Source organism: Petromyzon marinus, unplaced genomic scaffold, assembly GCF_048934315.1.
Source record: "Petromyzon marinus isolate PM22_M1 ecotype Great Lakes invasive population unplaced genomic scaffold, UKy_Petmar_22M1.pri1.0 PM_G_Scaffold_9, whole genome shotgun sequence".
NCBI lineage: Eukaryota > Metazoa > Chordata > Hyperoartia > Petromyzontiformes > Petromyzontidae > Petromyzon > Petromyzon marinus.
The window spans coordinates 1,004,021-1,031,247 of record NW_027423046.1 but is presented as its reverse complement, the minus strand read 5'-3'; the positions used below and the strand labels follow the sequence as shown (position 1 = coordinate 1,031,247).

Genomic DNA, 27,227 nt, shown 5'->3' with positions numbered 1-27,227 from the left:
TCACATATACAAGCACAGAGACAATTTCAACCGAGAAGATGGATTCTGGCTTAGTAACCATTGGAAAGATGCTTTAAACCATTTCCGTTCTTAATTAATTGTATTTTACGATGACCTTCAGACCGCAGCTCTTTCACCAGCATTGACTCTTAATACCTCTCACACCACGGTTAATGGTATGGTTTACAACATGGAGTATAATAGCGCCTCGCAGCTGTCTCTCTCCCCCTCCTCTGTTCCGACCTTGGATGGACTCGTCCGTCTGAACGGGGCCCGTAGCTATCCGTGTTGCTAAAGTTGAGGGTAAGAATCCACCCATTTTTTCGCCATATAGCATTGTGATATATAACGACTTATTGTTGGTAGCTTAGCTGATTGGAGAATATAGAGTTTATTGATAGCATTAAGGTAATTTATATTTTAGTTTTTTATTGGTTCACTATGTAGTATTCATTATACATTGTATTGTATACCCAGTTACTGTGAATAGCTCAGATGTGTAGACCTTGACTTCAACATAGCCATTTCTGTGACCAGTCACTAGCTAATCACTCAGTTATTTCAATGCTAAATTCGCCTAGTTATTTCAATGCTAAATTCTCCTGTTTGATTTGTACTAGGTGCCTCGGTGAATGTGTATGCTCTGACTTTAAACATAGCTATTTCTGTGACCAGTTACAAGCTAATCACTCAGCTATTTCAATGCTAAATTCTATGCCTCATCCTTTGTCAAGGGGTGCCTCTGCAGATGTGTATGCTTTAACTTAGCTATTTCAATGCTAAATTCTATGCTAATTCCTTTGTCAAGGGGTGCCTCTGCGGATGTGTATGCTTTAACTTTAACATAGCCATTTCTGTGACCAGTCACAAGCTAATCACTCGGCCATTTCAATGCTAAATTATATGCTAATTCCTTTGTCAAGGCGCTTTGTTTCTTCTGACACAGCTTAAAGGTCGTGATCTGAACGTGGCTTTTTTCACTCCAGCGCTGTCCTACCAGACAGTCTCGTCCCTTCACCTGATGAAGGCCGCTTGTGTTGTGGCCGAAACGTCGTGAGAATATTATTGTGTTATTTTATTTTATCAATTTATTATTTTATTCTCATTCTACGTGACTTTACCGAAAAACCAAAGAAGATGAATCCTTGCAGTCATGAAAGCTTTAAATCGAAATGTCCTCTTTGTCTTGCAGTTCGATGGCATTATGACAATAATAATAACAGTGACGATAAAAATTAATTTGCTTGCTTCATGCCGCTGCTGGTGGAAGGGATTCTACTCGAGTGAGCTCTAGAGAGGGTACTTGGCCTACTCTTCCACGCTGGCCAGACTTCTTTGAGAGGCGGGAGTACGGGGACACGCTTTGGCCCACCATAGCGACCTACCCATCGAATACCAGGCGAGGCGGTTAACATCTCACCACGGAGAGAGAGAGAGACACGCAAACTCCAAATATACAGCAGCAGCAGGCGTCAGGTTCGGGATCGAACCCACGACATCCTGTATACCAGGCGAGGTAGTTAACATCTCACAACGGAGAGAGACACGCAAACTCCAAATATACAGCAGCAGGCATCAGGGTCAGGATCGAACCCACGACTTCCTGTACACCAGGCGAGGTAGTCAACATCTATGCCACTGCGGTGCCCAAGTTGAGGAGTTGGTTGTCAACAGACACTCGCCGTCGCATTCGACGACGACTCAAAACTGATTTTCCTGCTAAAGAAGAGCGTCTCGAGGCATTTGGCTCTCATCTCCCGCTTACAACCCTGAGCCAGCGTGGGAATTCCACCTTCCTATGGCGGGGCCAAGTTTGCTCACAGGACAATGTCATTGCATTCAGAGCGAGTGATTAAATCCAGCCGCTCGTACCAAACTGACCTTTTAAAACCAGAGGTAGGACCCCATCCATGGCCCTACGGCTTTGCTTCACAGAGGCCCACAGCCGCATGAGGACTGCCACGGGTGATTGTTATCCATCGCCGGGAGGCACTCATCGACTAAACGGCGCAGGGGTCTCAAGTCGCTCTCCCATCACCGCCTCGTCTGTTTGACATTTTTATTGAACTCGCTCCGTCTGTTGTTGACGTGTACTCAACAGACGTCTGCAATAACCGCGCACATACTTGCGGTGAACTTGCAAACGGAAACATCACGCTCCGGTAGTATGTGATGCACTGTCTTTGAAACGTATTGGCCTACACCAGAGACAGCCGTCTTTATGGCCCAGTCCCATCAGTGTCTGGCCAGAGAATGCCGAAAGGTGACCAGGACAAGGACAACGGCACTATCGGAGCGTTGATAGCTCGGAGGTGAACAGCAACACCATCGGGAAATATTGTTTTGCCAGTATCAAAAGTATTGAAAGATAAGAATAGGTTTTAGCCATTTCTGCCAATAACACAGGAGGCTTTATTTAAAGCTTTCGTGACTGCAGGGATTCATATTCTTGGTTCTTTTGGTAAAGTCACCACGTAGAAGGGAAAGAATAAAATTATAGAAATATAAAAAAACAATACAATTCTCACGACGTTTCGACTGCAACACCAAGCAATCGTCATCAGGTGTGAAAACCAGAGCAAGAAAATGTTCTTGCTGTGTTTTTTTCTTGCTGTGGTTTTCACACCTGATGATGATTGCTTTGTGTTGCAGTCGAAACGTCGTGAGAATTTTATTGTTTTATATTTTTATTATTTTATTGTTTCCCTTCTACATGGTGGTGACTTTACCAAAAGAACCAAGAATATGAATCCCTGCAGTCACGGAAGCTTTGAATCAAACCTCCTGTGTTATTGGCAGAAATGGCTAAAACCTATTCTTATCTTTCAATACTTTTGATACTGGCAAAACAATATTTCCCGATGGTGTAGCTGCTCACCCCCGAGCTATCAAGGCTCCGATAGTGCCGTTGTCCTTGTCCTGGTCACCTTTCGGCATTCTCTGGTGAGACACTGATGGGACTGGGCCATTAAGACGGCTGTCTCTGGTGCAGGCCAATACGTTTCAAAGACAGTGCATCACATACTACCAGAGCGTTATGTTTCCGTTTGCAAGTTCACCACAAGTATGTGCGTGGTTATTGCGGACGTGATTGCTTGTGTGAGGTTTCGTCTGTTTTAGTGTTTGAGCATCTTAACACCTCCTGTTTTAGTGCCAGAAAGGGGTCAAGCCTATTCTTGTTTTTCACACGGTGATCGACTTTGTTCGACGGTAGCGATCGGGGCGGTACGTTGGAACTTTCTCTCGCGCCCCGCGTGGCCGACTGCGCTAATCGGAGGTGCGTGAGGAGGCCTCCTCCTTGGCTTTTGTCTCTGACGTTGCGCTCGCCAGCTGCCCCCCCCCCCCCCCCCCACGGGTCGAGCATGAGGCCAGAAAACTTTGAAGCGGCTCAAGCTTTGAACTCTTTGGGACACCGGGGATGGCCTTCCTGAAACCGGGGAACGTTCGGCCAGTGCAGGACGTTTGGTAGCCCTGCGCCGCTGCGCTTGGGTTGTGAATGTTTGCACGTTGAACTTTTTCCGCGCCGTACGTAGCCGATCGTGCCAATAGGCGGTGTCGAATGGAGCGGCCGGCCGTCGCTGCTCTTGCCGCCGTCGACTGTGTAAATGTTAGCCGGTCGCACCCGTGTCATCAATGCGGTCGTTTTGTTCTTTGCGTTTCCCACAATGCAGTGCACGAGATTTCGACGTCGGGGCCTTCCAGCGGAGGCGGCACCGCAAGTCCTCCGCGGAGCCGCGTGGCGACGGTGCCGCCCATCCCTGCGCAACTGCCGCAGGTGACGGTGGTGGTGATGGTGGTGGTAGCAGCAAGAGTGTTGGCAGTAGTGGTGGTGGTGGTGATAGTGGTGGGGAGCGGTGGTGCGGCGATTAGCGCTACGCCGCGCTACGAACCCGGCGACCCCGAGTTCGATTCCCGCTCACGGCCAACACCGGTGACGATTATCTGAACCGGTCCTGGGACTCCTCTCCTAGGTCGACTCAGCCTCAAATAATTAGCTGGTGCGGTGCGTAAAAACATCACCGCAGGCGGTCGGGCATGGTGCTGGCCACCCATCCCCTTGCGTGCCGTGCCGGCCTTCATAGCTGCTCGCGAACAGCACTTGCCCCTACAGTCTGTTAAAGGCTATACGGGGGGGTGGGGGATCTTTATATTTGTTGGCAGTGGTAGTGGCGACTGTGGTGGTGGCGTTGTTGTTGCTGATGGTAGTGGTGGTGAGCGGTGGCGGTTGGCGCACCGCACCTCCGATTAGCACGGTTGGCTCTGCACGGTTGGCGAAAGAGGTTCAACACTTGCAACGCTGCGCTCCACTCTTTAACGCCACCGCAGGACACGACCGACGTGAAACCGGGAGACGCGGCGCCCGCTGACGGCGGCGAGGGCGGCACCCGCGAGCCCGCATTCTGTCCCCCCACGCTCGCCCACGCCGTCCAGTGGCCCCAGCTGCCGCCGGGCAAGACGACGGAGAGGCCCTGTCCTGCGGGTGCCGTCGGTGAGTCCGCCCGCCCTCCGCCTCCGCCCGTCTCCCTCTGTCTCCCTCTGTCTCCGAGTCTCTATCTGCGTCTCTATCTCTCACGTCTCCCTCTGTCTCCCTCTGTCTCCGGGTCTCTAGCTGCGTCTCTGTCTCTCACGTCTCCCTCTGTCTCCCCCTGTCTCCGAGTCTCTATCTGCGTCTCTGTCTCTCACGTCTCCCTCTGTCTCCCCCTGTCTCCAGGTCTCTAGCTGCGTCTCTGTCTCTCACGTCTCCCTCTGTCTCCCCCTGTGTCCGAGTCTCTATCTGCGTCTCTGTCTCTCACGTCTCCCTCTGTCTCCCCCTGTCTCCGGGTCTCTAGCTGCGTCTCTGTCTCTCACGTCTCCCTCTGTCTCCCCCTGTCTCCGAGTCTCTATCTGTGTCTCTATCTCTCACGTCTCCCTCTGTATCCCCCTGTCTCCCCCTGTCTCCTGGTCTCTAGCTGCGTCTCTGTCTCTCACGTCTCCCTCTGTCTCCCCCTGTGTCCGAGTCTCTATCTGTGTCTCTATCTCTCACGTCTCCCTCTGTCTCCCTCTGTCTCCGGGTCTCTACCTGCGTCTCTATCTCTCACGTCTCCCTCTGTCTCCCCCTATCTCCGAGTCTCTATCTGCGTCTCTGTCTCTCACGTCTCCCTCTATCTCCGTGTCTCTGTCTCCCAAATCTTCCTCTGTATCAGTGTCTCTATCTGCGTGTCTGTTTCTCTCACATCTCCCTATCTCCATCTTTCTTTCTATTTATCTGTGTGTGTGTGTGTCTGTGTGTGTATCTGTGTATGCTGATGATTTGGTAATAGCTGCTCAGTCAGAGGAGGAGTTGGAGACGCTGCTGCTGAGACTGGAGCGTGCCACTAAGAGGTGGGGCCTTACCATCAGCCCCACCAAAACTAAGCACCTGCCTGGGTATTTTGTACCATCGGAGACTCCACCCCCACAACTCCCAATCGGTGATGGGGCAGTTGTGGAGAGAGTGGAGAGTTTCCCATACCTGCGCAGTGTGCTTATGACTGGCTCCAGTTTAACAGCAGAGGTCTCACTCCTAATCAGTCGAGCGGCAATATATTTTCTTCGGTTGCGTAACGCTGTGTGGAAGCTACCTGGTCTGTCGCTCCGCACTAAGCTTCAGGTCTTCTCGGCCACGGTCATTCCCTCCCTTCTCTACGCTTGCGAAACGTGGACCCCCCTAATGGAACATCTTCGCCGGTTAGAAACATTTAGGCTGGCCTGCCTACGATCCATCCTGGGTTTAACCAGACTGGATTGTGTGAGGAGCTCACAAATGCTTGAAAGATCTGGGCAGGGTCCCATCGGTGAGCTCCTCCGGCAGGCAAGGCTGCGATGGCTGGGTCATGTAGCCCGCATGCCCAGCTACCGCATGCCGAAACAGCTTTTGTTTGGCCGGATTGAGGGGGCTAAGCGGGCGCGGCACGGGCTAGAGAAGAGATGGAGTGATGTGGTACAGGAGGACGTGGAGCTGAGTGGACTTGCCGATGACTGGTACCAGCGGTGTCAAGATCGGCCTCTGTGAAGGAGGCTCGTGAAGGATGCTACTGGGCAGTTGGAGGCAGTCGCCCTCCAACAACAACGGAGGGCGGAGGAGCGACGCTCACAACAACGAGCGGAGCGCCGGGTGGCTAAAGCACAGCAGGTTGGCACAGTAGGGGGCACAGGTGGTGCATCAGCCAGTCATCTCAGTCAGTCGACCCGTGGCACCTGGGTCTGCCCAGTGACCTCCTGCCAGCGGGCGTTCAACACTTCACGTGGCCTCACGGTGCACATAGCCTGGCACAAGCGTCGTGGTGACGTCACCGCCACTTAGTGGCGAATGGCGGTTGTTGTTGTTGTTGTACTAGGGAGACAATGGTCTATGTAGGCTACAGAGGGATCTGTGTGTGTGTGTACTGGAGAGACAATGGTCTATGTAGGCTATAGATGGATCTGTGTGTGTGTGTACTAGGGAGACAATGGTCTATGTAGGCTACAGAGGGATCTGTGTGTGTGTGTACTAGGGAGACAATGGTCTATGTAGGCTACAGAGGGATCTGTGTGTGTGTACTTAGGGAGACAATGGTCTATGTAGGCTACAGAGGGGTCTGTGTGTGTGTACTAGGGAGACAATGGTCTATGTAGGCTACAGAGGGATCTGTGTGTGTGTTCTAGGGAGACAATGGTGTATGTAGGCTACAGAGGGATCTGTGTGTATGTGTGTGTGTACTGGGGAGACAATGGTCTATGTAGGTTACAGAGGGATCTGTGTGTGGGTGTGTGTACTAGGGAGACAATGGTCTATGTAGGCTACAGAGGGATCTTTGTGTGTGTGTGTACTGGGGAGACAATGGTCTATGTAGGCTACAGAGGGATCTGTGTGTGTGTGTACTGGGGAGACAATGGTCTATGTAGGCTACAGAGGGAGCTGTGTGTGTGTGTACTAGGGAAACAATGGTCTATGTAGGCTACAGAGGGATCTGTGTGTGTGTGTACTAGGGAGACAATGGTCTATGTAGGCTACAGAGGGATCTGTGTGTGTGTACTAGGGAAACAATGGTCTATGTAGGCTACAGAGGGATCTTTGTGTGTGTGTACTGGGGAGACAATGGTCTATGTAGGCTACAGAGGGATCTGTGTGTGTGTGTGTACTAGGGAGACAATGGTCTATGTAGGCTACAGAGGGATCTGTGTGTGTGTGTGTACTAGGGAGACAATGGTCTATGTAGGCTACAGAGGGATCTGTGTGTGTGTGTACTAGGGAGACACTGGTCTATGTAGGCTACAGAGGGATCTGTGTGTGTGTACTTAGGGAGACAATGGTCTATGTAGGCTACAGAGGGATCTGTGTGTGTGTGTATACTAGGGAGACAATGGTCTATGTAGGCTACAGGGGGATCTTTGTGTGTGTGTACTAGGGAGACAATGGTCTATGTAGGCTACAGAGGGATCTTTGTGTGTGTGTGTACTGGGGAGACAATGGTCTATGTAGGCTACAGAGGGATCTTTGTGTGTGTGTGTACTGGGGAGACAATGGTCTATGTAGGCTACAGTGGGATCTGTGTGTGTGTGTACTGGGGAGACAATGGTCTATGTAGGCTACAGAGGGATCTGTGTGTGTGTGTGTACTGGGGAGACAATGGTCTATGTAGGCTACAGAGGGATCTTTGTGTGTGTGTGTGAACGCGTGCGTGTGTGGGTGTTTGTGCACACGCCGTGTGTGTGCGTGGATCAATCACGTGAGGTGGGGAGCGGCGATTCCACTGTTGGTGCACTGCGCTTCGAACCCGGCGATCTGAATTGGATTTTCCAGCCGCAGCATCGGTGGCGATTGATATCTGACCAGAGTCTTGGGCATCCCTTAGGTGAACTCAGACTAAATCGATGAATTTCCTATATGTGCAAATGTGTACGATTGCGTATTGTGCGTGTAAATGTGTGTGCCTTCTTTTATATGTAAATGTGCGTGATTGCATATTGATCATGTGTGAGAGTGTGTGTATGTGTGATTGCATATTGATTATGTGTGAGAGTGTGTGTATGTGTGATTGCATATTGATTATGTGTGAGAGTGTGTGTATGTGTGATTGCATATTGATTACGTGTGAGAGTGTGTGTATGTGTGATTGCATATTGATTATGTGTGAGAGTGTGTGTATGTGTGATTGCATATTGATTACGTGTGAGAGTGTGTGTATGTGTGATTGCATATTGATTATGTGTGAGAGTGTGTGTATGTGTGATCGCATATTGATTACGTGTGAGAGTGTGTGTATGTGTGATTGTATATTGATTACGTGTGAGAGTGTGTGTATGTGTGATTGCATATTGATTACGTGTGAGAGTGTGTGTATGTGTGATTGTATGTTGATTATGTGTGAGAGTGTGTGTATGTGTGATTGTATGTTGATTATGTGTGAGAGTGTGTGTATGTGTGATCGCATATTGATTACGTGTGAGAGTGTGTGTATGTGTGATTGTTTATTGATTACGTGTGAGAGTGTGTGTATGTGTGATCGTATATTGATTATGTGTGAGAGTGTGTGTATGTGTGATTGCATATTGATTATGTGTGAAAGTGTGTGTATGTGTGATCGTATGTTGATTATGTGTGAGAGTGTGTGTATGTGTGATCGTATATTGATTATGTGTGAGAGTGTGTGTATGTGTGATCGCATATTGATTATGTGTGAGAGTGTGTGTATGTGTGATTGTATGTTGATTACGTGTGAGAGTGTGTGTATGTGTGATTGTATGTTGATTATGTGTGAGAGTGTGTGTATGTGTGATCGTATATTGATTATGTGTGAGAGTGTGTGTATGTGTGATCGCATATTGATTACGTGTGAGAGTGTGTGTATGTGTGATTGCATATTGATTATGTGTGAGAATGTGTGTATGTGTGATCGTATGTTGATTACGTGTGAGAGTGTGTGTATGTGTGATTGTATATTGATTATGTGTGAGAGTGTGTGTATGTGTGATTGTATATTGATTATGTGTGAGAGTGTGTGTATGCGTGATCGTATATTCGTATGTGTTGGTGGGCTATGAACCCATTGAACTGAGTTTGATTCCCGCTCGTGGCCAATATTGGTTCCGAACATACGAACCTACCCTGGGCTCTCCCCCGTGGTCTAGACGTTAACCACCTCGCCCGGTGGTCGTGGGTTCGATCCCAACGCTGACGCATTGCGGATTGAAGTTTTGCAAGTTTCGCTCCCCGTGGTCGCGTGGATTTTTCCCCGGGTCCTCCGGTTTTCCCCTCCACATTTGAGAATGGCCACGCGTCGTTTTGGGGGCGTTTGGCCGCCGCTACAAATTCCCGCGCGGTGATCCACTTTCGCCAGAGCCGTCAAATTCGTTCGCCAGGTGACTCCTGAAACAAAGGGGCTGTGCAGCTCAGTGGGCCTTGCCCGGCGGACTGCTGCAGACGTTGTTGGCGGTAACGCGGCGCGCTTTGTAAACAGCAGCACCGGAGATGCAAAGGCGACCGGCCGCCCACCCCATCGTGTGCCGTGCCGTCGCTCAGAGGCGTTCGCTAACGGCACTCGGCCCAGCGGCGTCTGTCAAGGGCCGCACGGGGGGAACTTTGTATCTGTGCGCGCGCACGCTTCAGGCACGGCGCTCTACACCTGCGATGCCGTCGGTGGAGCCTGGTCTGCCCGAGGGCCCGATTTGAGCAACTGCACTTCCGCCTGGGTGAACCGAATCGCGAAATGGGTGAGCCGTCAACTCCCCTGCTGCCTCCTTCACTGCCCTGCCTCTCCTCCCTGCCTCACCTCCCTCCCTCCCTGCCTCTCCCTTCCCCTCATGTGAGACACCAATCGAGTTGTCGTCGTCGTCACGGCCGTCGCAATGCCCGCAACGCCCCCCCCCCCCACCCACCATCTCGTCTCCTCTGCTCCGTCTGCTCGGCGGTCTTCGCCCCCCGCCTCGTCCGTCGCCTTCGGCTGCCGCCGGGCGTCGTTCCGTCACGGGGATGGCGTCCGTCAGCGAGCCCGTTCGTCCACTCCAAATCGAAATCGGACGCCTTCCGTGAATGATGAGAAAGTGAATCAAAAGAGAAGAAAAACTGTCTGAGCCGGCTAAACTATAGGGGATGGTAAACCTGATACAGCCACCGCGTTCAGCTTCACTCTGAGCTGGTGGTCTAGACAAGGCTGAGAACACCGTGACGTGCACCCGGGTGCACGTCACGGTGTTCCGTCAATCACGCTCCATGTTCCGTCAATCACGCTCCGTGCCGTGTTGTGCAGCAATGCACTGCACACCACAGGGCTCCGCTCCATGTTCCGTCAAGCACGCTCCGTGCCGTGTTGTTGAGCAATGCACTGCACAACACAGGGCTCCGCTCCATGTTCCGTCAAGCACGCTCCGTGCCGTGTTGTTGAGCAATGCCCTGCACACCCCGTGCCCTCCCCCCTCCGTGCCCCCCCCCCCCGTTCCAGGGGCACGGGGGGTCGGAGCTACTCGTCCCACACCACGAGGGGCAACTGGTCGAGCCACGGCTGCGAGCCGCTGCCCAGCAACAGCAGCAGCGCGCACGCCGCCTGCTCCTGCGGCCACCTCAACAACTTGGCGGTGCTCGTGGCGAGGCGCCACGTCGAGGTGCCCAGAGATTCGGGAGGGGGGGGGTGGTGGTGGTGCCCCTCGGCCCGCTGGTGGTGGCGGTGGTGATGGTGATGGTGGTGGTAAAGTTTAGATGTGGTGGTGAGGGTGGTGAGGGTGGTGATTGGAGGTGATGGTGGTGATGGTGGTGGTAAAGAGGTGGTGATGAGGGTGGTGATTGGAGGTGATGATGGTGATGATGGTGGTGGTAAAGAGGTGGTGATGAGGGTGGTGAGGGTGGTGATTGGAGGTGATGAGGGTGATGGTGGTGGTAAAGAGGTGGTGATGAGGGTGGTGATTGGAGGTGATGATGGTGATGATGGTGATGGTGGTGGTAAAGTGGTAGTAAAGAGGTGGTGATGAGGGTGGTGAGGGTGGTGATTGGAGGTGATGGTGGTGGTGATGTTGGTGGTAAAGAGGTAGTGATGAGGGTGTTGAGGGTGGTGATTGGAGGTGATGGTGGTGATGTTGGTGGTAAAGAAGTGGTGATGAGTGTGGTGAGGGTGGTGATTGGAGGTGATGGTGGTGATGGTGGTGGTGAGGGTGATGACGGTGGTGATTGGAGGTGATGATGGTGATGTTGGTGGTGGTCAAGTTTGGATGAGGAGGTGGTGGTAGTTGACTTGATAGTGGTAATTTTTATGTTGTGGGGGAGCGGTGGCCTGGCGGTTAGGGCGCTGCGCTACGAACCCAGCGACCCGAGTTCAATTCCCACTCACGACCACTAACTAATTATCTCAATCGACTCGGCCTCAAATCAGTAACTATTGCGGTGTGTAAACATCGCCACTTGGGAGACAAAGGCGGCCGGGCGTGGTGCTGGCCACCCACCCCCTCGTGTGCCGTTCCGGCCTTCATAGCTGCTAGTCGCTAACAGCACTTGCCCCTGCAGTCTGTTAAGGGCTATATTTGAAATCTCAATTGACAACTAATTTCTTTAAGCACTTTTTTCCGTTTAGTTTCCTTCCCCCGCACCCCCCACGAGCACGGCCGGCTACGGTACTTGGCCAAAGAAGTTCCCGATGCGTGCGTACGGCTGCCCACGGCATCCTCACACCCCTCCGTGTGTCCCGTGCCCGCGTATTGCCCGTGCGTGCCAGTACGGGCACCGCGCCCACGAGCTGCTGCTGCTGGTGATCACGTGAGTGGGCGTGCTGGTGTCCCTCGTGTGCCTCGCCGTGGCCACGTTCACCTTCTGCTTCTTCCGCGGCCTCCAGAGTGACCGCAACACCGTTCACAAAAACTTATGCCTCAACCTGCTACTCGCCCAGCTGCTGTTCCTTGTGGGCATCGACAAGACTCAGTACACGGTGCGCCCGCCCGCCCCCCGCTCACGTTTAGTCACTTGCTTACCACTTTCTCTATTTTGCACTCGCTCCTGAAACAAATTGTTTAACAGCTCGGGGGGGGGGGGGGGGGGGCTTTGCCTGGGAAAATAAAAAAATAGTTCATTTTTGTTCATGATTTGTTTACCTTTCCTCTACTTTGCACTCCTACCGCATTGTGTTGCTTTAAGTAAACTCGCTGACACCTGTGACCCCCCCTAACCGGTGGACGTCTGTCAGAAAAGAGCTTCTTGGCTCATCGGATTCCTCCCTCCACGTCCAAATAAAGATTCAGATTCAGTGTAACGCCACCGCCGCCCGCCCGCCCGGCTGCCCCCCGCCACCGCGCCGGCTCCGCAGGTGGCGTGCCCCGTGCTGGCGGCGCTGCTGCACCTGCTCTTCCTGGCGGCGTTTGCGTGGATGTTCCTGGAGGGCGTGCAGCTCTACCTCATGCTGGTGGAGGTGTTCGAGGGGCGCCGCTCTCGCCGCAAGTACTTCTACCTCCTGGGCTACGGCCTGCCGCTCGCCGTCGTCGGGGTCTGCCTCACCGTCGACCGCACGGGCTACGGCACCGAGCGAGCGTGAGCCCCCCGTCGTCCCTCTTCGCCGCCGGCCGGCGCACCAGGCTTACTGACCGGAGCGCGGTGTCGCCGGTTCACGCCTGGTGTTGCCACCTGGCGCCCGGGCTTACTAACCGGTGCCCGGCCTTGCCGGCTGGCGCCCGGTCTCACCAGATGTCCTCGCATACAACAAATGACACAAATGTCCCCCAATGTTACCAGATGGGTGCTCAAGTGCAACTGAACGGTGGCAAATGTTACCAGATACTGGCAAATGAAACCGGATACATGGACGCGCTATCCCGGCCTGTCAGGCTAACCAGGCGATCGTTTGTCCTCTGTTCCGCCTGCAGCTGTTGGCTCCGGACCGACAATCATTTCATCTGGAGTTTCCTTGCGCCCGTGGCCACCATCATCCTCGTGAGTACCGTGCGTGCGCGTCGTGCCGGGGGGCGGGAGGTGGGCGGGCGGGTCGCCGTGTCTGCTGCTCGACGTGCGCATAGCGTGATGGGTCACGCGATGAATCTGATGCGATTCCCATGCTCGTCTTGAGCGCGAATTCCCGAAATCGTCCCGTGCCAAAATCCCGTCTCGTGCCCAAATTGCAGGCGGGCACCTCCGATTGCCGCACTAACGCCAGTACGTACGTACGTAGCGTTGAACTTCTTTCCCACCGTACGTAGCCAACCGTGCTAGTCGGAGGCGCTAGCTCGCCTGCAACAGTCCGGCGCACGTGTGCGCGCGCTCTGCTTCGTGCGCGTGTTTGTTTCCCGTCCCATTTGTCCCCATGTTGATCCCTCCCTGCCGGTTCTAAAATTGTGACGTGAGCGTGTCGTTGGGGGACGAGTTGCAGACGTGCCAGCAGCTTTCGTGCCTTTGGGGGTGTTTCGAGGATGCAACGTCGCTCCGTGCGGGTAGGGAACCAGAGAACCCGGAGAAAAACCCACCTTGTTTACGACGAGGGGATGATGCTGCAACAACAAAACTCAACGCCACACAGGTGGCTTCAATCCACTTGCACTCTACATCTGCAGAACGTGAAAACTACAGCAAATTTTCTTGCCGTGGTTTCCACACCCGACGATGATTGCTTGTGTTGCGGTCGAAGCGTCGTGAGAATTTTATTGTTTTATATTTTTACTATTTTATTGTTACTCTTCTACGTGACTGTTCATGATTATTAATGAGGGGGGCTGGTCGACGTGGAGTGACGTCACGAGCGTTACGGGCAGACATGATTATTGTAGGTAGAGGCATCCACTGCTATTTACATCACTAAATTCACCCCCCTCTAATATTCGCACCTGATAGGCTCAGTGACGACATCACCTCTACGCCTCCGTTTAAGACCAAAACAACAGGAGGAATCCTCCGCAATTCTGGCTATCGCCTGACGATGGTGGCTGTTGTTGTTGTTGTAATCACTGGCGAAACGTCACGCTGCTCGAATTGTAAATGTTGCTGTGGGTTTACTCTCGAACACACCGGTGCGCTGAACTAGCGACGAATTGTCAGGTTCTGTTTACGCGACAAAGCTTACTGATTGTCCGTGGTCGGGTGGGGGTGGTGACAGGCTTAACGACACGTAATCTAACCCAACAAAAAACAACGTCTTATGGACTCGTTGACTCGTATGCGCGGTGCGTGTGTGGTGTCACAGGTGAACTTCGTGTTCCTGCTGATGGCTCTGTACAAGATGGTGCAGCATTCGGCGCCACTCAAGCCCGAGAGCATTAAGTGAGTGAGGTGGCCGGGTGTGGGGGGGGGGGTTGGGGTTAGGGGGGGAGAGGGGCGAGGGGGGGGGTCGAGGGGGGGGTTCATCACTTATAGCGACCGCATTTTCCGTGAGGTTCAGCCGGGACACACGGTGGGTGAAGCTGGCTGTTCCCGCGCCAGCCCACTCTTCACATTAGGGCCCTCCCTTGCCTTTTCGTTTGACCAACTGGGCCCCAGCCACCCGTGATTGCACCTGGAGTGTTCCGGTGTCGCGAGCGAATGTTGGTGGTTCTCAGCCGCGGTCGCCAATGACCCCTGCGCAAAAATGTAACCGTCGTTTAAAATTCGGGTTTCGCTTTTAACGAGCTCCGTCCAGCTCTCGGGGGACCATCGGTTCGCTTTGACCCACCGTGTAACGATCGCCCTTTGCAAGGGATTTATAAATCACGCGCCTGCTTGCATTAGTTTAAACCTTTTCCGTTCCGGTGACGTACGTAGGTGTAACGTCATCTGGTTTTTCTTCCGATTCCGTTCCCATGACCTACGTGTGTGTCGTCAAAACGAAACCGGAAGAAAAACTAAAATAAAATAACTTTATCGAGACCGTTGCTCCCACAAGGCCATCCATCCCTTTGTCCATCCAATCCGTCTGACTCGTCATCCAACCCGTCCCATGTAGCAAATGAGCTTTCCTGCACAGCGACAGAACTCCACGCAGTGGCGATGTCGGAGTGGGCCTTTGGTGCCCACAGATGATGCCCTCTCAAAAGTGCTCGCGTTCGGTGACACCGACTGACAGCGCTGGCATTCCCGCTGGCGGTGTGACTCCCGTGTCTGTGGGGCAGACGGTTTAATCGCTCCGTATGCGTTCGTCTCTCCAGCCATGCATCTGTCCGTTTGTCTGCTCGTTCATCCGGCGATCCGTCCATTTAACTGTCAGTCTGATCCACCTCCTGAAATGTTAATCTGTCTGTCCATCCATCGTGGTGGCTAGGAGATGTTAACTCCCTCGGCTGGTATACAGGAGGTCATGGGTTCGAACCAGACCCTGACACTGCCTGCTGCTGCTGTATAGTTGGAGCTTGAATGTTCTCCCTCTTTCATCATCATCATCATCACGGTGGCTAGGAGATGTTAACTCCCTCGGCTGGTATACAGGAGGTCATGGGTTCGAACCCGACCCTGACACTGCCTGCTGCTGCTGCTGTATATTTGGTGCTTGAATGTTCTCCCTCTGTCTCATCATCATCATCATCATCACGGTGGCTAGGAGATGTTAACTCCCTCGGCTGGTATACAGGAGGTCATGGGTTCGAACCCGAACCTGACATTGCCTGCTGCTGCTGCTGTATATTTGGAGCTTGAATGTTCTCCCTCTGTCTCATCATCATCATCATCACGGTGGCTATGAGATGTTAACTCCCTCGGCTGGTATACAGGAGGTCATGGGTTCGAACCCGACCCTGACATTGCCTGCTGCTGCTGCTGCTGTATATTTGGAGCTTGAATGTTCTTCCCGTGGTTGCGTGAATTTTTTCTCGGGGTCCTCCGTGTCTTTTCCCTTTACATTAAGAAGCGTGTGCTTAGAGCGTTTGGCCGCTATAAATGTCCACGTTTTGCTCACGTGACAAACCTTACCAATTGGCTTGTCTTACTCATGGGCTTTTAAATTTTGATTCTAATCTCACTTCTTCAGAACTGCATTTTTGTGTTTTTAGTTAGTTAGTTAGTCCTTCCCCCGCACCTCCGATGAGCACTGTTGGCTACGTACGGCGCGAAAGAAGTTCAACGTTCAGAGCGAAACCTTGGATTGCGAGTAACTTGGTCTGTGAGTGTTTTGCAAGACGAGCAACACATTGTTTAAATATAAATATTCACTTGATGAACGAGCGAGGGTCTTAGCAATACGAGCGGCAGCACGTGTAGACGCTTTGTACTGCCGAGCGTCACGCGATCACAACTGACGTACGAGTGCTTTGGATTACAAACACGCAGTCCCAAGGTTTTACTGTACGTCGATACGCACATAACGTGTCGCGTGGTGGTAAGTTCACGACGACGATAATAACGACGATGACGACAACGCTACGCGATGGCAAATATTTACCACGGCGCTCGCTTTTTTGCCGGCCGTTGTTATCGTTCGTTTTTGTTCTTCCTTGCCCACAGGTCCTGTGCGCTGGGGGGCGTGGCGCTGCTGTGCCTCCTCGGCCTCACCTGGGTGTTCGGGTTCCTCTTCATCGACAAGGCCACGCTGGTCATGGCCTACCTCTTCATCATCTTCAACTCCTTCCAGGGCACGTTCATCTTCATCTTCCACTGCGCTCTGCAGATGAAGGTGCCGAACCCCCTCTTCCCGTCGCGCCGTTTTTTTGCTTCGACGTGGAAGTGCGCCCAGAAATCTTAACAACTCGTGAGGCCCACTGAGCTCTGTGGCTCTTTTTCAGAATCTTAAACAATTTTAAACTGGAGGCGGAATCCAAAGAGCCACGAAGCTCTTTCTCGCAGATGTCCAGTCATGGCACGGGGTCAGAGCGTGACAACGCAAACTCCAAATATGCAGCAGCAGCAGCAGGCGTCGTCAAGGTCGAGATCGAACTCACGACCTCCTGCAGACCAGGCGAGGTAGTTAACATCTCATAGCCATTGTGATGATGATGAGAGAGACACAAAAAACTCCAAATATACAGCAGCAAGCGTCGTCAAGGTCTGGGTAGAACTCACGACCTCCTGTAGACCAGGCGAGGTAGTTAACATCTCATAGCCACCGTGATGATGATGAGAGAGACACAAAAAACTCCAAATATACAGCAGCAAGCGTCGTCAGGGTCTGGATCGAACCCACGACCTCCTGCGGACCAGGCGAGGTAGTTAACATCTCATAGCCACCGTGATGATGATGAGAGAGAGACGCAGACTCCAAATATACAGCAGCAGCAGCAGAAGCGTTGGCAAGGTCTGGATCGAACCCTGACCATAACCCCCGACTCTAAAACGCAAGCTTCAACACCGTATAACCCTAACTCTAGGCCTGACTTGAACTCTGACCCCCAACCCCTCGCCTCTTACCCGTGCAAGGTGTGCAAGGAGTACAGAAAGTGCTTGGGGCACGCCGAGTGCTGCCAAACCTGGGGCAACCACTTCTCTTACGACTCGTGGCTCTCCAGCAGCAAACGCTGCTCTTCCAACGCGCAGGTACGCACGCACGCTGCATGCACTACACACCATACACACACTACGCACACTGCAACAACAACAACCGTTGCTCTCCCAACGCGCAGGTACGCATGCACGCTACACGCACTACACACCATACACACACTACGCACACTGCAGCAACAACAACAACCGCCGTTCGCCACTAGGTGGTGGTGACGTCACCACGGCGCTTTGTGCCAGGCTTTGTGCACCTTGAGGCCACGTGAAGTGTCAAACGCCCGCCGGCAGGAGGTCACGGGGTAGACCCAGGTACCACAGGTCGACTGACTGAGATGAGTGGCTGATGCACCACCAGCTGTACCCCCCTACTGTGCCATCTTGCTGTGCTTTAGCCGCCCGGCGCTCCGCTCGTTGTTGTGAGCGTCGCTCCTCCCCCCTTCGTTGTTGTTGGAGGGCGACTGCCTCTAACTGCGAATAGCGGTTGTTGTTGTTTTGGCTCTGTTTGTTTTGGTTCATGTGTTGTATGTACAGTGCGTTGAAGTTTTTTCGCACCGTATGTATCCAACCGTACTAATCGGAGGTGCGGGGGAAGGACAACAAACTAACACAACGTGTCCGTTTGTGTGTCAGTTGGATGTCGGTTCATGTATCGATCTCCCTAATCCTCAATTCCTCGATCCTTCTATGCACACCGGCCTACGAACCCAGTGACCTGAGTTTGATTCCTGGTCTCGGCCAACATCAGTAGCGAGTGACATCTGGGCCTCCTTTTAGCTCGACTCGGCCTCAGGCGAGTATTTGTCGCGGTGTCGTCTAAACATCGCCACTGGGGAGACGAAGGCACCGGGCGTGATGCGGGCCACCCCACCCCCATGCCGGCCTTCATAGGTGCTCGCTAACATGATAAATAGTTCACAACTCGTGGCAACCCACCGTCGTTGTTGTTGTGAAGCCGATTCACTGCTGGCAACTGCCCGACAGCGCCGGTTGCGCGCAGCTACCCGCGGCACGTCCGCTGCCCGTTTTTATTCGGCGTCTTGCGTGGATCGCTCGCCAACGGCGACGAGATCACCGGCGGTGCTGCCGAGGCAGCGATAAATTGGCGGCGTTTGTTCACCACGAGAGAGAGGTTTTGTTAAATTGCCTGTCGTTCCGAGTGGAGGGAGAGTGCGTGGCGCAACGCGTTACACGTGCGGCGATCCGACCCCCTTGAAAAATCAATCACGGCGGCTTTGCGATGATATTCTGCCCACTGTTTTTTGTCGAAACTTGTTATCAACGGAGGTGTGATTGTTGTTGTTATTATTGTGAGCATTACTATGATGATATACCGTGGACTGAGTGGTTCCGGCTTGACGCATCCCACACCGATCCCGTGCGCCTACTCAAGATGGCGCTCGCACACTTTCCCCCTCCCGCCGTTGTTGATATTACGTGAAATTGTGATTCTTGTTTAAACCTGTATTTCCTATAAACAATTAATAAAATTAAGCGCGCTGTCGTCGTGAATTCCCACGTGCGGTCAAGGGAGCGACAGAGAAAGATCAAGAGCTTTCCTTTGATATTAACTCCGTAATTGTGGATAACGCGTGTACAACGGAGAGTGAGGCACACACATTATAAATGTGGATTACATTCCCAACAGCATATGCGAGCGTATTATACAGTGACGTGGCAGCGATTTTGTTGGTTGTTGCGGATGTCCGGGTGTATTGCTAAGTCTAACAAAAGGGTCAGAGACAGGGTCAGAGTTCAAGTCAGTTCTAGAGTTTAGGGTTGTGGTGTTATGGTTGGCGTTTAGGGTTAGGGTTCGAGTTGTAGTTGGTTATGGTTAAAGTAACGGTTCGTGTTGGGGTTAGAGTTAGTATCCAACTGGAGTTAGGTTTAGGGTTAATGTTAGAAACTAAATTATTTTAAATTTTGATTTAAAGCTTTCGTGACTGCAGTGATTCATATTCTTGGTTCTTTCGGTAAAGTCACGTTGAAAGGAAACAACAAAATAATAAAATACAAACAGTCATCATCAGGTGACTGATGATGACTGTTTGTGTTACAGTCGAAACGTCGTGAGAATTTTATTGTTTTATATATATTTTATTATTTTGTTGTTTCCCTTCAACGTGATTTTACTGAAAGAACCAAGAACGTAATTTATTTTATTTTACCAGGTAAGGCCCACTGAGCCGTTTCAGCTCTTTCGCAGAAGAAGCCTGTCCATCACAAACAATGGTTCAACTAAGCTGCTTATCGCCTATCACGTGGACGTTTATAGCGGCAGCCAAATACCCCGTTACTTTTATTTATTTTTATCTCCCCCGCAGATCGTCTGGCGACGGGCCCGAGAGACGCCGGCGCCCTGGCGATCGCGCCGCACGACGGCGACAAGCGCCGGCGGCGAGCCGTCGCCCGCGGCGGCCACTTCCGCCTGAGCGGCCGCGACTTCGCGGCCGCTCAGGCGGCGACGCCAAGCCGAGAAGGAGGAGGATGACGAGGAGGAGGCGTCGGAGGAGGAGGAAGGGATGCCGAAGCCGAGGGGGTGAAAGCAAGCGAGCCGACGAGGGTCGACGTCGACATCGGCGGCCGTGGCGGCGGCCGTGTTGGCAGCCCGATCCGGATCCCTCTGCCCCGGCTCGGGCGCTCCGCCGCCGCCGCCGTGATGGACGGACGCACTCGCTGGCGCGGGCTTCCCCTCCGCCCCCGCCTCCGCCCTCGGCGATCGTCGCCAGGGAGGACGTCCGCCCTTCTCCTACTTCCCCCTGCTCGTACCGCGCCAGGCGGCCGAGCTCTACGCTAGGCGGAGGGCGGCGGCAGGGGACGCGTAAATGTCTCGCGCTGATGATTCACCGGTGACGTTACGCAAACGACGCATTTACTAATGCAGACGTGTGTGCGTCGTTACGGGACACGTTGTACGTGATTGTACGTGAAGAATATTCAGAACGTTGGGAATAATGTCTTCTATTTATATATAATCGTTTATGTATATAATGTGCACTACCTCACTGCATTATGTCGTGTGTCCTGCATTGCGCAGTTAATATTGGTAATTGCGTACAAATGCACATTTTGCATTAACCAAGCAAGGGGTGGTAACTATTGCAAATAATGCGTAATTACGTTTAAAAATTCACGTTTACAAATTCAATAAAGTATCAAATGACAGTTTGCAAATATTTGATTGATATTGATTGACTTTCAAATTCTTGAATAGACACTCATTGCATATGGCCTCATCAATATCAGAAATAAGATTACACTGATTGCATTGTCCAACATATTGCACGCTGATCAGATGATGCACAACTACTACGCCTCGCAATAAATCACGACCGAGGAACGGTCCGTTTGCGGCACTTCGCTACGAACCTCGCGGCCTGAGTTCGAGTCCAGGCCACGGCTAACATCGGTGACGAGGGATATCTGAACTGGCCCTGGGCTCCCACCTTCACCGACCTGCAATGTCACTCATGGGGAAATATGAATACAGTGTAATTTTAGTCTGGGCAGGCTATCGGCCATTCCGAAACTTTCATCAACCAGCAGTGTGTTTGTTTTTAAGGTCTCGGCCCTTCTGGGGCTGATCAGAAGCGTCACGCTCGCTCAACACGTGCTGCTGGCTTTGTGGTTCGCATTGTCGTGATGCGCTCCCTCAAATAAAATGATGAGGCCCTGTCAGCACAAAACAATCAGACGATGTTTTGTCACGATTTATGACCCAGAGTTCCCCCGCAACAGCACAATAAATGTTTAACCATATCAACCAGAATGGTTGGACGGTGCATGAGGGTAAATTTTATATTTTTACAAAATGTTTTGCTAAAAACGTGAAACAATAATTCACTGTGTAACGAAAAAAGATTTTTTTTTTTGGTTCCTGGGTGATGTGTTATTTTACAATTGCTTACGCCTCAAAAGTATATAAAATGGCTATTATTATTATTCCCCACAAACTTTGCTTTTGTGACCAGGACACAAAAGCAAAGTTAATAATCCACTCCCATTAATAACACTGTTTAACAAATTTATTATGTTCTTGTTCCTGGGTAATAAGTGTTATTTCCTAGTTGATTATACCTCAAAAGTACAGAAAATTGCTATTATTCCATACAAACTTTGCTTTTGTGAACAGGACATTGATATTTTGAAATGTATCTACTTTCAATGGGAAAACGTGGTGTGCATTTGTGTCATTCCTTCACGTCAAGTCCTGGTCACAAAAGCAACGTTTGTTGGGCAAAGAGGCCAGCAAAGCACTCAAGTTGGTGGCACAGAGGATGCCATTCTTCATACTGACGCACTGCCTCGGCGACTCATTTAACACTGAGTCGACCTAGGAGAGGTCCCAATCAGGTTCAGAAACCGAATACCGCCGGTGCCACGGTGGCTAGGAGATGTTGACTACCTCACCTGGTATACAGGAGGTCGTGAGTTAGACCCTGACGCCTGCTGCTGCTGTATATTTGGAGTGTACATGTCTCTCTCTCATCATCATAATTACGGTGGCTAGGAGATGTTGACTACCTCACCTGGTATACAGGAGGTCGTGGGTTAGACCCTGAAGCCTGCTGATGCTGTATATTTGGAGTGTACATGTCTCTCTCATCATCATCATCACGGTGGCTAGGAGATGTTGACTACCTCACCTGGTATACAGGAGGTCGTGGGTTAGACCCTGATGCCTGCTGCTGCTGCTGTTTATTTGGAGTCTGCGTCTCTCTCATCATCATCATCATGGTGGCTATGAGATGTGAATTACCTCGCCTGGTATGCAGGAGGTTGTGGGTTAGACGCTGACGCCTGCTGCTGCTGTATATTTAGAGTCTGCGTGTCTCTCTCTCATCATCACGGTGGCTAGGAGATGTTGACTACTTCACCTGGTATACAGGAGGTTGTGGGTTAGACCCTGACGCCTGCTGCTGCTGCTGTATATTTAGAGTGTACATGTCTCTCTTTCATCATCATCATCATCACGGTGGCTAGGAGATGTTGACTACCTCACCTGGTATACAGGAGGTCGTGGGTTAGACCCTGACGCCTGCTGCTGCTGCTGTATATTTGGAGTCTGCGTCTCTCTCTCATCATCATCATCATGGTGGCTATGAGATGTGAATTACCTCGCCTGGTATACAGGAGGTTGTGGGTTAGACCCTGACGCCTGCTGCTGCTGCTGTATATTTGGAGTGTACATGTCTCCCCGTAGTCGCAGTGGATTTTTCTCCAGGTCTTCCGTTTTTTCCCTCCACATTGGAAATCAACGTGCGTTTAGGGTACTGTATTTGGCTGTGATACATTACCTCATTAAAATGCAAATCAACGTATAAAATTTTTGACGTGCGTTTTTACTGGATTTTTTTGTTGTTATTCTGTCTCTCACCGTTCAAATAAACCTACCATTAAAATTATAGACTGATCATTTCTTTGTCAGTGGGCACACGTACAAAATCAGCAGGGGATCAAATACTTTCGGGTGAAAGAATCAAGGAGTGAAGTTCACGATAACAAGTAACCACGGTGACTTTAACATAGCTATTTCTATGACCAGTCACAAGCTAATCACTCAGTTATTTCAATGCTAAATTCTCCTGTTTGATTTGTACTAGGTACCTCTGTGGATGTGTAGGCTTTGACTTTAACATAGCTATTCCTATGACCAGTCACAAGCTAATCACTCAGCTATTTCAATGCTAAATTCTCCTGTTTGATATGTAAACCCCTTTGTCAAGGTGCCTCACTTCTCTAAACCAGCTTAAAAAGACGCTACGAATCTTAATAGCGTTCATTGAAGCTCTGTCGTCCCGACAGGTTTGTTCCTTTCACCTGAAGAAGGCCACTTGTGTTGTGGCCGAAACGTCGTGAGAATTTTATTGTGTTATTTTATTTTATTAATTTATTGTTTTATTCTCATTCAACGTGGTGACTTTACCGAAAGAACCAAAGAAGATGCTTTACAAGTGCCGCGAGGTAGGAACTAGCTGACCCAGCGCCATGGCCGTGGCCACGGAGTCAAGATTTGGGGGGGCACCAAATCTTAAGAGGTCTCCCACCCACCAGAAAAAATAAATCTAAATTTTAAAGCTAATTTCCTGTCTTAAATATGAAAAAAAATTCACGAACACATGGGACGGACTTGTTATTTGTTTATTACAATAATGTCTAATAGTGGTGTTGTTTTATTACATTGCTCTGTTTTTTTTATTTATGACCTTTGATTGTATCATCGTATGTAATGGCAGAGATTAGGGATTAAAAAAGTACAACCATAACCACAATCACGTGAACTGAAATCTATGCATTGTTACATGAAGACAAGTCCAGATATTGTGGCCAAGGTTTAGCAAGTTGTAGTTTTTATTTACATGGCATAGCAATTATATATATTTTTAAATATTGTTTATAGCAATATATTATAATTATTACGGCCTTGCCCTGCACAAATCATCAGTGGGTCACCGCTCACAGTCCAGGCACGTGGTGTCCTACGGGCGCTGTGGGCACTGATTGGCGCCGCAGGTCAGGACGTCATCCTCATTAACATAACGAGCGCCTCGTGCGCTTTTGGCGGGAAACTGCAGCGCGAGCGGAGTGGGGGGGAAGGGGGCGCCACGTGACGGTCGGTGGCAGTTGGCGGGACACGCCGTTGCCAGGGCAACGTCCCCAGTCGATAGTCGTCATGGAGTCATCGGCGCCTCAGTGAGACTCGTTAGAGATTAACTTAGTAAGAGATTAACTTAGTAAGAGATTAACTTAGTAAGAGAATAACTTAGTAAGAGATTAACTTAGTAATAGATTAACTTAGCTAGAGATTAACTTAGTAACAGATTAACTTAGTAAGATATTAACTTAGTAAGAGATTAACTTAGTTAGATATTAACTTAGTAATAGATTAACTTAGAGATTAACTTAGTAAGATATTAACTTAGTAAGATATTAACTTAGTAAGAGATTAACTTAGTAAGAGATTAACTTAGTAAGATATTAACTTAGTAAGAGATTAACTTAGTAAGAGATTAACTTAGTAAGATATTAACTTAGTTAGATATTAACTTAGTAAGATATTAACTTAGTTAGAGATTAACTTAGTAAGAGATTAACTTAGTAAGAGATAAACTTAGTAAGAGATTAACTTAGTAAGAGATTAACTTAGTAAGAGATAAACTTAGTAAGATATTAACTTAGTAAGATATTAACTTAGTAAGATATTAACTTAGTAAGACATTAACTTAGTTAGAGATTAACTTAGTTAGATATTAACTTAGTAAGATATTAACTTAGTAAGATATTAACTTAGTTAGAGATTAACTTAGTAAGATATTAACTTAGAAAGATATTAACTTAGTAAGATATTAACTTAGTAAGATATTAACTTAGTTAGAGATTAACTTAGTTAGATATTAACTTAGTAAGATATTAACTTAGTAAGAGATTAACTTAGTAAGAGATAAACTTAGTAAGATATTAACTTAGTAAGATATTAACTTACAGATTAACTTAGTTAGAGATTAACTTAGTGAGATATTAACTTAGTAAGAGATTAACTTAGTAAGAGATTAACTTAGTAAGAGATTATCTTAGTAAGATATTAACTTAGTAATAGATTAACTTAGAGATTAACTTAGTAAGATATTAGCTTAGTAAGAGATTAACTTAGTAAGATATTAACTTAGTTAGAGATTTACTTAGTAAGATATTAACTTAGTAAGAGATTAACTTAGGTAGATATTAACTTAGTAAGGTATTAACTTAGTAAGCTATTAACTTAGTAAGATATTAACTTAGTAAGATGTTAACTTAGTAAGAGATTAACTTAGATGTTAACTTAGTAAGAGATTAACTTAGTAAGAGATTAACTTAGTAAGATATTAACTTAGTAAGATATTAACTTAGTTAGAGATTAACTTAGTAAGATATTAACTTAGTAAGATATTAACTTAGTAAGAGATTAACTTAGTTAGAGATTAACTTAGTAAGATATTAACTTAGTAAGATATTAACTTAGTAAGATATTAACTTATATATTAACTTAGTAAGAGTTTAACTTAGTAAGAGATTAACTTAGTTAGATATTAACTTAGTAAGGTATTAACTTAGTAAGAGATTAACTTAGTAAGATATTAACTTAGTAAGATATTAACTTAGTTAAAGATTAACTTAGTAAGAAATTAACTTAGTAAGATATTAACTTAGTAAGATATTAACTTAGAGATTAACTTAGTAAGAGATTAACTTAGTAAGAGATTAACTTAGTTAGATATTAACTTAGTAATATATTAACTTAGTAAGAGATTAACTTAGAGATTAACTTAGTTAGAGATTAACTTAGTAAGATATTAACTTAGATAGATATTAACTTAGTTAGATATTAACTTAGTAAGAGATTAACTTAGTAAGATATTAACTTAGTAAGAGATAAACTTAGTAAGAGATTAACTTAGTAAGAGATAAACTTAGTAAGATTTTAACTTAGTAAGATATTAACTTAGTAAGATATTAACTTAGTAAGACATTAACTTAGTTAGAGATTAACTTAGTTAGATATTAACTTAGTAAGATATTAACTTAGTAAGATATTAACTTAGTAAGATATTAACTTAGTAAGACATTAACTTAGTTAGAGATTAACTTAGTTAGATATTAACTTAGTAAGAGATTAACTTAGTAAGATATTAACTTAGTAAGATATTAACTTAGTTAGAGATTAACTTAGTTAGATATTAACTTAGTAAGATATTAACTTAGTAAGAGATTAACTTAGTAAGAGATTAACTTAGTAAGAGATAAACTTAGTAAGATATTAACTTAGTAAGATATTAACTTAGTAAGATATTAACTTACAGATTAACTTAGTTAGAGATTAACTTAGTAAGATATTAACTTAGTAAGAGATTAACTTAGTAAGAGATTAACTTAGTAAGAGATTATTTTAGTAAGATATTAACTTAGTAATAGATTAACTTAGAGATTAACTTAGTAAGATATTAGCTTAGTAAGAGATTAACTTAGTAAGATATTAACTTAGTAAGGTATTAACTTAGTAAGCTATTAACTTAGTAAGAGATTAACTTAGTAAGATATTAACTTAGTAAGATATTAACTTAGTTAGAGATTAACTTAGTAAGATATTAACTTAGTAAGATATTAACTTAGTTAGAGATTAACTTAGTAAGATATTAACTTAGTAAGATATTAACTTAGTAAGATATTAACTTATATATTAACTTAGTAAGAGTTTAACTTAGTAAGAGATTAACTTAGTTAGATATTAACTTAGTAAGATATTAACTTAGTAAGAGATTAACTTAGTAAGATATTAACTTAGTAAGATATTAACTTAGTTAAAGATTAACTTAGTAAGAAATTAACTTAGTAAGATATTAACTTAGAGATTAACTTAGTAAGAGATTAACTTAGTAAGAGATTAACTTAGTTAGATATTAACTTAGTAATATATTAACTTAGTAAGAGATTAACTTAGAGATTAACTTAGTTAGAGATTAACTTAGTAAGATATTAACTTAGATAGATATTAACTTAGTTAGATATTAACTTAGTAAGATATTAACTTAGTAAGATATTAACTTAGTAAGAGATTAACTTAGTAAGATATTAACTTAGAGATTAACTTAGTAAGATATTAACTTAGTAAGATATTAACTTAGTTAGAGATTAACTTAGTAAGATATTAACTTTGTAAGCTATTAACTTAGTTAGAGATTAACTTAGTTATATTTTAACTTAGTAAGATATTAACTTAGATGTTAACTCAGTAAGAGATTAACTTAGTAAGAGATTAACTTAGTAAGATATTAACTTAGATATTAACTTAGTAAAATATTGACTTAGATATTAACTTATTAAGATATTAACTTAG

The 27,227-nt window shown here is 47.8% G+C and overlaps 1 pseudogene; it reads left to right on the top strand.

Annotated features, from left to right (window-relative positions):
- Positions 1-20,181, top strand: part of LOC142921825 (adhesion G protein-coupled receptor L2-like) — a 30,199-nt pseudogene extending 10,018 nt beyond the window's left edge.
- The last annotated feature ends 7,046 nt before the right edge of the window (positions 20,182-27,227 follow it).